Source organism: Phyllostomus hastatus, unplaced genomic scaffold (genome assembly GCF_019186645.2).
Source record: "Phyllostomus hastatus isolate PE091 unplaced genomic scaffold, TTU_PhHast_1.1 phas_scaffold_585, whole genome shotgun sequence".
NCBI lineage: Eukaryota > Metazoa > Chordata > Mammalia > Chiroptera > Phyllostomidae > Phyllostomus > Phyllostomus hastatus.
This window is the reverse complement of record NW_025334037.1, coordinates 17,850,991-17,860,421: the sequence shown is the minus strand read 5'-3', so window position 1 is coordinate 17,860,421 and position 9,431 is coordinate 17,850,991. Positions and strand designations below refer to the sequence as shown.

The 9,431-nt window shown below is 45.4% G+C and overlaps 1 long non-coding RNA gene across 1 annotated transcript in view; it reads right to left on the bottom strand.

The window, feature by feature from the left end:
- Positions 1 to 538: 538 nt before the first annotated feature.
- The window catches only part of LOC123810102, a 51,200-nt gene continuing 42,307 nt past the window's right edge, over positions 539 to 9,431 (bottom strand). The window contains exons 3-4 of the long non-coding RNA XR_006784179.1: positions 5,676 to 5,780; positions 539 to 843 (exon numbers count right to left, since the gene is read on the bottom strand). This is a non-coding gene — a long non-coding RNA (uncharacterized LOC123810102). The remainder of the gene's footprint in view (positions 844 to 5,675; positions 5,781 to 9,431) is intronic.

Here is a 9,431-nt window from a genome sequence, read left to right as displayed (position 1 = left end):
GAGCACACAGGCTGAAGCTCATGAGACTGTCTAGGGAATGGCAGGAGGTTCTAACCATTTTCGTTTGGTTCCCAAGTCCATGCTCTGTCCATTGGAGGAAAAACATGGGGAAACTGAAAGCTCCAAACTTTCGCCTTGGGCAGACCTAAGAGCCTGTGTCGGTGGGGCCGATCCGGTGGGTCACAGACCAGCTGTCAGAGCAGGAAGGTGTAGAGCCACACCGAGGAGCACCTAAACTTGGGATTCATGGAAGTGCTGATACTCATCCGTGTTGCTGACCGTGGCAAAAATAACAAACAGTAACAACAACTTTAGAAAATAGCCTAAATGTCAATCAAACATGTGGGAATTTGCCCAGAGTTGGTTCTGGCAAAACCATACAATAGCACAGGCAGCCATTTAAAGTACTTCTGCATGAGTTTTTTTGTGGCCATGGATCAGTTAGAACACTTTTGGCTACAAGTAACAGAAAGACACAAATCAACTTATTTAAATTAAACAGTAATTTATTCTCTGAAAACACACAAATGCAGTATAGAGCTATGGCAGTTTACATGGCAGAGGCAGGAATGACAACATATGGTAGAAGCAGAGAGGGCGCTGCAAAGTACCTCTTTCTGTCATCACAAAAATCCATCCCCCAAAGCCCGCCCTCAGACTTGCCCTTGCGTTAGCCAGAATTGCGTCTCATTCCATCACTCTTCCAGTCACTGGCCAGGGGAATGGACTGCTGTATTAACTAAGCCTGATCGTCTTTTACGCTGGAGACTGGAGATAGAGTCTGCCTTCCCGGAAACAAATTGCCACTTGTAGAAGAGCAGATGCCTGAATTAGAATGGGAACCTGTTAAGGAGGGAAGAAAGGACCAATAGATCTTGGGTAAGAAACCAACAGTTTTTGTTGCAACATAGAAACATTAACATATTATTGAGTGGATAAAAGAATACTTTTCAAAGAGCTCAATAGCATGATCCTATTTATATAAAACTGTTCACATATTTATAGGTGTATACATGTAGAGAAAATACCTGAAAGAATATTTTTCTTCAACAGTTAGGAGTTATCTCTAGGTGGTAAGCTTTCAAGACTGTTTTACATTATTTGTACTATTCTAAATTCTTTGTGTTGAGCTGTCTTGAATTATTTGCCATGAGTGTGCTTGAAGGCAGACCCTGCCTTTAAACACAATTAGTGTTTGTCTTGGGGGGTTTCTGTTTTGTTTTAAGTAGGCAAGTCCTCTATGTGGAAAAGCTACAGACTCCTGTCCCAGGCTTTGGGGATTCTTCCGAGGAGTTAAAATTAAGTTAAAAATTAAGACTTTTTTTTGTTTATTTGCATGTCTGACTGAAAATAGGTCCAGAAGTTTTTCAGCATTCCTTCTACTGCAGTGTGGAGTCCGTGTCCCTGCTGCTTGCACCTGAGCGGATCTGAGACTGCTTCAAAGAACAGAGCGTGTCGGAAGTGACGCCATGTTTGAGTATAGGTCATGAGAGTCCATGCCGCTAACACCTCATCCCCTGGGACATTTGCTTTTGGAGCCTTGGGTCTGTAGGTAAGAAGTCTGGCTGACCTGAGGCCATATTGTATGCAAGTCTATGCCACACGGAGTGACCATGGGTAAGCCACTCCAGTCAACAGCCCCAGCTAAGCCCATCCCAGATCCAGACGACTTCAGCCCCCAGCTGTTCAAGTTTCCTCCAGCCATTCATCTTCCCCACTGAGGCCCCAGATAATCATGGAGTAAAAGCAGGTCTTCCCCCTCTCTGCCCTATCCAAATTCTTGACCCACAGAACTCATGAATATAACAGTATGGCTGTTATTTTATAGAACTCAGTTTGAAGTCGTTTACAATGCAACAGTTCAAACACACTGGAGTAGTTTGTTCATATATTTGTTTTAATGTTATAGACCTGCTCTAACAGGAACAAGGCATGGAACCCAATGGTTTGTCCTTGAACTTGTCATAGAAGCTGAAGGCCAGAGCACACAAGAGGTTGAGAGGCATTGGGAGCCACAAAAGCTCCCCATATTTGGGCCGGAGGCACAGAGGAGACAGAAATATGTATCTCTAAGGCACAACCCAGATGAGAGTAAGGTAAGAAGGGCCAAGTTTTACAGCCAGTGTTATAAGAAAAGAAGAGAGATCTTTTGGGGAAGAGTGCAGAGCAGCGTGGGTTGCTGATAAAAGGCCGAAAACATCAGAGCTGTGAAGGTGGGACTTAGAATAATTTCTACCCTCTATCTGTGTGACATGGGACAAGCCACTCAAACTCCCTCCAAAATGGAGTACGCTTCTAGTCTAGTGAGGAGAAATCTGCTAATGCATGTAAGATGCAGGGACAAAATGCCTCTCCCTACCTGGAGGACAGATGTGCTCCAAGGACAAACACCTCCCTGCCTTTTCTAATGGCTGGGCATAAGATTGAAGGTCCTAGTCACCCTAAAAAACATATTCGTGGTGGCTGTGGGCTGTAAGTGCAGCCAGGAGGAAGGAGAAGCATATCAGAAAGAGAAGAAAGTATTAAGGGAATTAGCAGTAGGGAGGAAAACAGCGGGACCAGCGTGAAGACTGTAGCTACTGGTTAGGAGCCCTGCCTGTGGAGCCAGAAATGTCTGGGTTTCACCTGAGGTTGGGCCCTTGCCAGCCAGGCTGCTGTGGGTCTCCTGTTGGCCCCTCTGGAAAGGGAGGAGATGGATGAGCTGGCTGGCCTGGGGGGAGCTGGCCTGGGGGGAGCTGGCCTGGAGGTGCTGAAGGAACCTTAGCTCCACAGTTCCTGTGGGCACTTCCGGTGCCATCAAACAGGTCTGGATGTGCTCCTCTGTGCTTGTCCCTCTGTGTTACACTGCCTGCAGGGCTGACCATTTTCCCACAGAGCTATCCGGGCATTAGCTGCTTATGTTAACCTCATACCAGGCTGCAGCGCAACTAGTTGAAATAGCAAGAGGATGCTGGTGGTCACCCCAACCTACCCAGAGCACCCCTTGCAGCCTGTTCCCCGACCCCTACCCCTCTTTCCTCCAGGCTCAGGCTCTGGGTCCCACTGGAGTGGCTGCCCCCACCTCCCCAGTGGCATTGTTCCAGGCCCAGCATAATGGTGCAGCAGAGCCATGCGACAGTCCCTCATTGGCCTCCCAGCTCTAGGCCTGTGCCCCACCATCTACCCAACCCCCAAGCTGCCAGAGTGGTTTTTTAGAAACACATGAATTGTGTCATGTCATTTCTCTCCCTCGACTCTCAACCATGGCTTCATCCTTAGAATATGGATATGGAGGTGGCTGTGACATGAACTTCGTTCTCGGATGTCTTTCTGAGAAAGGGCATCAATGAGAGCTTGTTCCGGAAGTAAGTTCCCTGATTTCATGTCCAATGTCAACACAGGAAAATATATAATTATCAAATATGATTACCACTTGTAATTACCCTGCCTTCTCAGTCAACATTGTGAACTAAAGAAATGAGCCTGTTTCAATTTTGCCTTTTCGCCCCTTAAAAATATTTATTTTTCAGTCATCACTCCAGATAGTTTAATTATGTCTAGTTACTTAATTAGTGCATGTGTGTGGAATTTACAGGCCATCCAGAGTAAAGCTTCGTAACTTTCTAAATGTCTGCCTCTCACTGTGTGTCCCATCAAGTATTTCCAACTATTTGTTTCCAGGGTGCTGTTTCTAGATTGCTGAACACCACCATCAACAGCAGATGCTGTTCCAGTCAATGAGGGAGAAAGGGGAGTGGAGAGTATATCCCTTCCCTTTAAGGGCATGACCTTGAATTTTACACATCACTTCTATTCATACTTCTCTGGCAACTTCTAGCTACAAGGGAGACTGAGTAATATACCCTTTTCTCTCTTTTCCTGGGCTCAAAATAAATTAGGAAGTTTTATTACTAAAAGAAAGAGGAAAATGCATCTTGGATGATAAATAGCAGTCTTTTTTCGGGGGGTGTTTGTATAACTCAGTACTTCAGTATTCTTTTGACTACGTTAAGTTCAGTTGCTTTGCTGCTGTCATAGGTTTGTCAGGTAAAATATGGGGTACTCGGTTATATTTTTTGATAAATGACAAATATTCTTTCATGTGTGTCCTAAATATTAAGATTTAACTGGGTGTCCTGCATTTTTGTTTGCTAAGTCTAGAAAATCTATGTAGTCGGGAGCCAAAAATTGAGATGCCAGGAAGTAAACATGTGTTTTTCATCCCAAAGGGTAGAAAGTGGGTTTTTGTAGCAGCTCTATGGCAGGAAGCCCATTCATGCCCCTCCTACATGATGGGGTTTCTCCAGTGAAATGAATAGTCCCTCCCACAGAGAAGAGTCAGGAGTTGGAATGAACCATGGAGCAGCAGAAGTATAGGCCGCATGCAAACATGGCAGAAGCCATTAGCACATTCTCCAGGGAAAATAAGTGAATTGGGGAAATGCATGAACACAGGCAAGTGAGAGAGCAAGCTATGAACATTTCCTGCAGAGCAGCAGAGCGCCCCCCATGACAGAGTCATGGGGGTTTCTGCATCTTCCTGGTGATGAACCCCTGGAAGCACAGGGATCCCTCAATGAATGTTTACCTCAAACCCCAAGTTGTAGAGTTGGTTTGTAGGACTCCACAGAGGAGGTGCATGCTCTCTGGTAATGGAGCCATCCTGCACCAGCCATTTACAACCTATCTCAACCCTTCCCTGATTTCTTTCTCCTTTACCTTCCCAGGTGGGACAGTCCCGCAAGCCCTGGTGAGCTCCCCAGCCATCTCCAACAGCACCAGAGTGGATATCGATGGCTTCCCCATGCCTCAAACCTGGAATGACCACTAGCTACAGACGCTGTCTGGTTAGTTCTCTGTGCAATTAACCAGATCCTGTGTATGAGGAATGGCCTGAAGGGCCTTCAGTCTCAGGGTTGCCTACCAATGGTTTGGATTTCTGCCAAAGACCGAAAGCCTCCACCTAAATCCCAGCAGGCACCAGGGATCGGCATCCTTCCATAAGCTGGACTTGGCTCTCCAGTGTCCTGACCTGCTCCTGGGCGTCCCATCACCCTCAGACTGACCTCATAATACAACTGTCTCTCTGAATTGCATGGCCAACTGGACCCCCACATTCCTGGCTCCATGACGTCCCCATAGGATGGCCATCGGAATCAGGCCTGAAATCGCTGCACCCATCCGTGGTTCTCAGTCAGTGGGCGCATCAGAACTACTCACGGAATATTTTCAAAATCCAGGTGACCAGACCCCACCTAAACCTACTGGATCTCTTGGGAAAGGGTCCAAGAGTGTGTGTATTTAACAAAAAGTTGTATAGGTGATTCTAATATGCTCCCTAGATGAAGAACTCCTGCACAAGACACGTGCCTTGAGCTAGGGATGGCTTCTTGAGCCAGCTTAGTCCTCCCCACTCCCAACCAGAAGTTCCCTTCTTCACCTCCCTGCTGCGGTATCAGAGGGCCAATGCACCTCCCCCCCCCCACCCCAACTCTCCCAGAGTTGTGATAGTGCGGGAGGGGAGTAGATGATTACTCAATGATAACCCAGCATTTTAGCATTTCACCTGTTCAGCATTTTATGTATAACTTAGCTTTTATTAAGATTAGATATTTTTCCATGGTAAAAAAATATATATTCTCAAAAATACCCTTCAAAAATTGAAAAGCCAACCGAAGAACTATAGAAAGAAATACCTGGTAGTAGCTACAGGTGGTGTGAGCCATTCTGCTGGCCACTGGTGCTCAGGGGCTCCCCACTCTCTTCCACTGGAGCTGTCTGTCCTGAGGCCCACCTGAGGACTGGGAATGGATGGGGCAGAGAATTAAATGACTAGTGTCCAACAATCAGGTGGTTACATCTATACATATTAGCTACAATGTACAAAAATATTGGCTATCAATCTTCTTGCCACAAAAAAAAACAAAAAGGAAAAAAATCACAATAAAATGTGAAAGTCCCATTTCCTTTCATTTCCTCCCATCACCTCAAGACTTGCACAGCCCCCCTGGTCCTGAAGTGCACCCCTCAAACCCAATCTTGTCTCCAATTCACACCCTTCTACTTGGCTGGGTCTCTGGGACTGTCTATTGACGTGCCACCAACCCCGCCATTCGATATGATTCTGTCAGCCCACTGCGTGTTTAGTCAGCACACCGCCACACGTCAGGTCGAACTATGTTCTCTGAAATCCACCAGATTTTTATATTTCTGCTGAAGATATTGAGTCGATAGGACGTCTGTAGGCACAGCAGGACCTTACTCTATAATGAAAGCTGCCCCTGTGCTCTCTCTGTCTGGCAGGAGGGAGGCTATTTCTTCTCAGCCTCTTCCTGGTTCCTTCGTGCCCTTACCACTCAGCCTGCGTCTCTTCAAATGCAATTCATGTCCCTGTCACCAAGACCTTTCCCATTCCTACCTCGGAACCTAGAGAATTAGAGACTTCCCTTTGTGACACATCCATTCATTACCCGCCCCCCCCCCCCAATTCACCCATTTCCTAAGTACGTACCACATCCAAGGCATTGGCAACCCAAAGCTTATTCAGATCTAGAATCTGTGCCAGGGTGCAACATTAGCAAGGGGTTTTAGCTGCAGTTAAAGCACGAGGGGATTTGTAGAGGATATTAGGCAGATTAAAGAATTTCTAGGAGGGTCAGCTATGATGTTGTACATCATAAATAAAATACTGTGTCACCCACACCACAGGACTGTTCTACAGGTACTGTCACTCTTGCACCTCCTATCGCTGGCAACTATGATGCCAGAGACTGAACACTAGCATTGCTGTGACCCAGAAGAACCCAATGCTTCTGCCACGTGCTTGCCAGGATGATCTTCCCATATGTGGCCTCTCTCTGTTGCTCACTTTTACCTTCATCTGTCAGGTGCACAAAGCCAGTTGGTGGACCATGAGAGTTTCTGGGCATGTCCTTTTCTCTCTCTATCCTCCAGAGTAAGGGAAAAGATAAAGGGGGAGGGAGAGTTGAAGACAGAGAGAGAAGGTCAGAGGAGACTTCATAGTCTCCTTTATAGCTGACTAAATGTGAAACCTTGAAGGTAAGTAGGTGTTCGCCCAAGGGGTGAGAAAAAGAAAACCCAGGCAGAGGAAAAAGTTTGAGCCAAGGCACTGTATGTGAAAGAGAAGGCACATTTGGGGAAACATGAGAATTTAGTGTGGCTACAGCAATGATGAATGTGCTGAAAACTGGGAAGGCATGGCAGGTGGACGAAGACAGGTGAGTGGAGACAGCAGGTAGTGGCCAAACTGGGAAGGGTCTCATGCTCTCAGGAGCTTGGCCTGTCCCTGACTAAGTCCAGATTCACATGGTTTCTACAGATCTCACCAAAGCCTTCAAATTGTCAGTCAGGTGTTCCGGCACCAAACATTGACCTTCACTTCAATCTTTGCCTTATAAGTAGCTCCCTAATCACATTGTCCCTACTGAACAGTAAAGAAACCACTTATAAGAGGGTTGGATAGTTCTGTAAACAAAGTGTCCCCCTTATATTTTCAAAATATTTCCATTGCTCCAATGTTCTGAAGTGAGATCAAGTACGAACAAGATGATACTTTTGTTCAACCACCTCTCCCTTGCACCAGTTTTGTAGTGCTTTCCCTAATAGGGCCATGTGGTTTCACTTGGAAAGAGGGCTCAGCAGCTCCATCAAGGCCAGGTACTCACTGTTTTAAAGGGCACTTCTTGGGGTATCTTCTCCACCTGCAGTCCTCCTTCTCTGGGAACCATACTCCCTCCTTCCACCAGGGCCCTCTGACATCTGCCCCCCCAGTCAAAACTGATTGGAGAGGCTTATGGACACCTGACTGAAGCTGAGTAAGTTGGAGTCTATCCCTTAGAAATGTAGAAATGTATTCATTCTTCCATTCATCAAATATTTATTGAACCTTAACTTTGAATGGGGCATTGTTCTAAGAGTTGGAGATGCCATGGACACCTTTTCTCCCACTGCATCACCTGGGTTCAGTTAGACTCCTGTGCTTCCTCATGCGCTCTCTCCTGGTTTCAGCTGGCTTCGTGGGTGTCTGTTGCTTGCAACAAGAGAATCCTTTCTAAGACAATTCCACATTGTTATTCATGATGAGGAAATGTGTTATTTACTTTCTTGGGATTTCAAAACCATTTCTGTATGGTAAAGAATCTGAAAAATCTCTCCAAAGCTTTAACTAGGTAAAGTTTTCCTGATTAGAATTGGATTTGATCTCCAGAAATCTTTATTTTTTAAATTGAGGCTACATTACCCACTTTCTGAAAACACAGAAAATATCAGGTAACATATCAAAACTTTCCACTGAATCGTAATGATAAACCAAAATTTCCACCTTTCATTTCATTTTTATTTTTTTAGGATTTTATTTTCATTTTACCTTTAGAGAGGGAAGGGAGGGAGAAAGAGAGAGAGAAACATTAATGTGCGGTTGCTGGGGGCCGTGGCCTGCAACCCAGGCATGTGCCCTGATTGGGAATCGAACCTGCGATGCCTTGGTTCACAGCCCACTGGTTCTCAATCCACTGAGCTACACCAGCCAGGGCTCCACCTTTCGTTTTAGAGTAATCACACAACAGCCTCCTCTACCCCTTAAACACCTACACTCATGCATGCAGCCTCCAACAAACATCTTGAGCAAGCAAGAAAAATAGAAACACAGAGAAGCCGAGTGGTTAGAAGTGCAAGGTTAGCAAGTTTTGCAAGACAAATCTAAGTTTAAATACCTCCTCCTCTAGTGATCTTGGAAAACTTCAAATTCATAAAAGAGATAATAACTATTTCACAGGATTACTATGAGAATTAAATGTGTATAAAGAACCTAGCACATAAAATGTGCTCAGTTATCATGGTCGCTAAACAGATAGTCATTATTATTGGGATCTTCCATGAGCCACAATGAGTATGCATATAAAATACATAGGTATACAGAATACACTGACATACGCAATATACATTAAACACACATGTATGTGCACAGGCCAGCTGCACCATCATTCTCACCTAAGGAGAAACCGGAGTGGTACTTCAGGCCAAGAGATGATTCAGACTCTTGTTTATAGCTAATTACAGTTCTCCACAATAAATTGTAACCTAATCCAGTAGTGTAACCAGAAGTGTGAATTTCTGTCAACTCAGGATCCAATGTCACTCCCAACAAACACTCCTCATCCTGAATGTGCAGAGACTCCTAAAGGCTTAGCTGGAAACTGAAGGGGTAGGGAGGGAAGTGGGTAGTGATTCAATTTTTCCAGGACCCAAATGCTGAACGGTTTCAAAGCAGAGGTGCGAACCCTTCTGTGTCCCAAGGTCTTCAAAAATGACTGTATTTAAGAAGACAACAATGATACTGTGTGTGATCACAGCAGGAACACCCGCTGAGTCAGCATTCACCAGAGCTATTATCATGGACCGTCATAGGTCAGCTCCCTGGTTAAACGTGCAGA